This window comes from Branchiostoma floridae, chromosome 9 (assembly GCF_000003815.2).
Source record: "Branchiostoma floridae strain S238N-H82 chromosome 9, Bfl_VNyyK, whole genome shotgun sequence".
Taxonomy (NCBI): domain Eukaryota; kingdom Metazoa; phylum Chordata; class Leptocardii; order Amphioxiformes; family Branchiostomatidae; genus Branchiostoma; species Branchiostoma floridae.
Genome location: NC_049987.1, coordinates 14209395 through 14213537, shown reverse-complemented (window position 1 = coordinate 14213537; position 4143 = coordinate 14209395). Strand labels below are relative to the sequence as shown.

At 42.5% G+C, this 4143-nt stretch overlaps 1 protein-coding gene across 2 annotated transcripts in view; it reads right to left on the bottom strand.

The window, feature by feature from the left end:
• Positions 1-4143, bottom strand: part of LOC118422577 (myosin-2 heavy chain-like) — a 35969-nt gene that overhangs the window by 30505 nt on the left and 1321 nt on the right. The gene's annotated exons all lie outside the window — the stretch shown is intronic.

Below are 4143 nucleotides of genomic sequence, written 5' to 3'. Positions count from 1 at the left end.
GTTTTTCTGAGGCCCAAGTTTCCCTCTCCGAGGCTAGTGTGATTTCTAAGTCATCGTTTTGTTTTTGTACACTGTCACATGTTACAATGCATTCAGACAACTCCTCGGTTAGCTTGCGATTCTGTTGTTTCAATTCTGCAACACCTTCTTCATACCGGCCTATTTCGGCCCGTAGACCTTGCTGCTGAAACAGAAGATCATCCCTTTCCTTATTTAGACTGTCTATCTGATCTTTGGCACTTTGCAAACTCTCCGTAAGTTGGTCCTGTTTTGAAACTAGTGCCGCTCTTTCCTCCTCCAATGACAACTTATTTCCTTCTAACTGAATGTGGCTCGTCCTGAGTTGGTCTAACTCCAACTTTACAGCTTCCCTCTCAGTACATACTTGTGAATTTTCTTGTGTTAAAACGTCAACGTTACTCTTCACTGAACCCAGCTCTATTGTGAGACTATCTCTCTCTTCGTCTAGCTTTGCCATCATAGCCTTAAGCTTCTTAAGTTCCCCATCCCAGTTCTTCCTTTCTGTCGACAAAGTTTGCTCTAGGTGGATTCTTTCGGATTTTATCCTCTCTCTGTCTGTCTGTGTCTCACCCAACTCGTTTTGTAAGTCAGAAATCTTGTAATGCAGCTCATCCATCTGCCTTTTCCATTTTTGATCATTTGATTTGATCGTTCTTTCCAAGTCTGTAGTTGTCCCTTTCAAATCTAATTGTTCACCTCTAATCTTACTGTTTTCGGCTTTGAGCTGACTTATAGTGTCTCGGAGCTTTGTCATTTCTGTCTCACAGTATTGCTTGTATCTTTCTCTGTTAGTCTCCTGATTACTCAGAGAAGATTTCACATGCGTTAGTTCTATAGACCTTCGCTTTTTCTCTCCTTCTAGTTCCGTTGTTGACTTCTTTAGACTAGAAATCTCTGATGCCGCCTTTTTGTTTGCTTCCTTTAATCTGTCACATTCGTCTCTTGCTTTGGTTACTTCAGATATAAGCCCATTTCGATCAGCTTCCAACTTTCTCACATTTTCACTGAAGTTTTTCACTTCGGCTGATAGTCTTTCGGCTTTAGTCTGCATGTTCTGATTTGCTTCTGAAAGCCTACCAAGCTCTGTCTGTAAGTTTGCGTTGGCTGCCTGCATGTCTGCATGTTCTTTCTGAAGTTTGTTTCTGTCTACCTCCATCTTTTCCAATTCCCTTTTCATGTCTGTCTGCCTTGTCTCTAACGTCTTTTTCTCTACAACCAGTTCATTGCGTTCTACCTGTATTGCTTCAAACAACGCCATCCTGTTCTCCAATTCAAATACCTCTGCGTCCCTAGTGTTGACGGAGACTTGAAGTTTCTGCCTCATTTCTGTCAGCGCCTCTTCCTGTCTATCCATTTCCTTTTCTAAGTCTGTCCTTTCAGATATCAAAGCCTTATATGCACCATCTAACTGTTCTAGAGTCTCTACAAGTCTTGCTATCTCCTCTTTGGAACCCCTTAGCTCTGATTCAAGGTTATCCTTTTGAGTCTTTTCTTTGTTGTAGTCATTGCGAAGCATAGTTTCCTCATCAGACAGTCTGCTACACCTATCGTCCATCTCCCTCAACCTACCTTCCAGTTCTCTTACCTGTTTCTCAAGTCTGTCTGTTGTTGCTGTTAGCTTGTCATTCATTCTGTCATTTTCCACTCTAGCACTGGTAAGTTCGGCAATAACCTTCTTGTTCTCAATCTCCATTCTAACAAGCCGCTCTCTTAAACTTTCGGTACCTTCCTGGAGGTTAATGCTCTCAGCACGACCTTGTGTCAGTTGGTCAACAAGCTGGCTGTTTTCTGACTGAAGATGCTTGTGTTTAGCAACTAGACTCTCATAGTCCAGTTGTAGTTGCGTTAGTGTGTCTGTTAGTGTGTTTCTCTGTTCTGCCGTTTCAGTTAACCTGTTTGTCAACTCATCCAATTCATTACTGAGGCTCTCTTTCTCCTCTCTTAGGGAGGTGTTTTCGAAACTGATCTCGCTGATTGTTTGCTCAGCATTTTCATTCTCTTTGCGCATATCTTCATGTTCTTCCCTAACCCTAACCAGCTCTTCTGTCAGTTTATTTTCTGCGTCCTCAAGAACAGATAGGCTGTCTTGGAAAGTTTGCAGTGCGGATTCTAATGTTTGTTTCTCTGACTTTAAGCTATCGTAGTCTGATCTAGTTTGTGTCAATTCTCGGCTTAGGCTTACCGTTTCTGCTTCCAGTTGAGCTAGTCTGTTCCTCAAGTCTACGACTTCAGATTCCTTCTTCGCTTTGTCTGCCTGCAATTTTTCATATTCTGTGGTGAGCTGGGAGAGTGATTTCATCACGCCATTCATTTCAGAGTCAACTTCAATCTTTTTCTCCTTTAAGGTGTCATAGTTAGACCTTAGCTTCTTTATCTCCTTTGTAAGTTCGTTCAGTTCTTTTACGTGGCTTGCCACGGTAGCTTGTGACTTTGACAACTCTTTGTTAACTCCTTTGTGATCGGTCTTTAGTTTGGTTAGTTCATTACTAAGCTTTTGTCGTTCAGTTTTCAGCTGGTTAAGCTGTCCAGAGAGTTGTTTTATCTGGACCTGCAAAGCTTCATTCTGACCCATTAGACCATTGCTTTGTTCTTTTAGTTTTGCATTGTCTGTCTTAAGCTCCCTATGAGATGCCTGTAGCACCATTGCCTCCTCTGATAACCTAACCTTCCCATCTTCAAGTTTGTTTATCTCTTCCTCCAATGCTTTCAACCTGTCGTGTAGCGCATCTATTTCTGAAGCTTGACTCTGAGTCTGAGTTAGCAATGCTTTACGGTTCTTCTGGAGTTCCGTCTCAATGTTACTGCTTTCCGATACCATCTTTTCATACGAGTTTGATAGATTCGTGTAGTCCTCAGTTACTCTGTCTAGTTTACCTTCAAGGTCATTAGCATTAGCTTGGGACTTTTGAAGTCTAACGTTTAAATTGCCTACCTCCTCTTTTAGACTCTCGTAATCAATCCTGACCTGTGTTAGTTCGTGTGTTACTTTCGTCCTCTCTGTTTCTAGCTGTCTGTTCTCGTCTCTAAACCGCTTCAGCTCGACCCCAACATTCTCATTTGTTTGATTCGAATCCAAGAGGCGTGATCTTAGCTGAGCCAACTCGTCAGCTAATTGATGCTTTTCGGCTTCCAGAGCAGCTTTGATATCCTTTAGACTTTCATGCTCTGACCCGAGCTGTGCCATTTGGTATAGGAGATTGTTGTTAGCAATTTCGCTCTCAGCTAACGTCCCTGAAATCTTAGCCCTCTCACCTGCCCACTGGTCTTTATCAGAAGCATGAGAAATCTCAAGCTCGCTAATCTGTTCTTTTAGCGTGTCACAAGAAAATATACTTTGCGCTAGATCTTCCGTCAGCTTAGCATTCTCTGTTTGTAAACTTTCTATCAGTCTTTCAGACTCTTGAATCTTTGTAGCTAGGTTTTCCGTTGTGGCAATGAGTGTGCTCTTCTCTTTATGACTGTTGTTGGTATCTTTTTTTAACTTCCCCAACTCTTCGGCTAGCCTGTTTCGTTCGACCTGCAGGGCTGTCACCCTGTTCTTCAGCTGACTCGACAAAGATTCATTTTCTACCCTTTCGGACGACAAGGCTATTTCTGTATCCCTTTTCTCTAACTTGAGAGTATCTCTCTCGACCTGTGCGATCCTAAGCTCAGCTTTTAGCTCTTTGACCTTCTGATGCATTGTCCCTTATTGTCTGGCCCATTCGTCTTTGTCTGATTGTTTAGCTATCTCTAGATTGGTCTTTTCCGCTTTAAGCTCGCTGTAGTCTTTTCTCAACTGATTCATTTCACTTTCCATATGGGACAATCTACCTTTAATTTTGTCTGCATCCGTCTGTGTGGACAGAGATGAACTCTCTACAGACGCTTCTAAGGACTTTTGTGTTTGCTCAAGTGATAAAGACACCTCTTTCTTTTCATTCTCTAATTCTGAAACCCTTGACCTAAGCCTGCCTAGTTCTTCGTGCCACTTCTGCCCATCAGATTGATATGCATGCCCTAACATGGCTTGAGCTGACTGAAAATCGTCTCGTTCTCGCTTGACTCGCTCGAGTTCCAACATCAGTGCCTCCTTCTCCGGCCTGTATGTCAATCAAACCCTTCCTGAACATTTCTAACTCT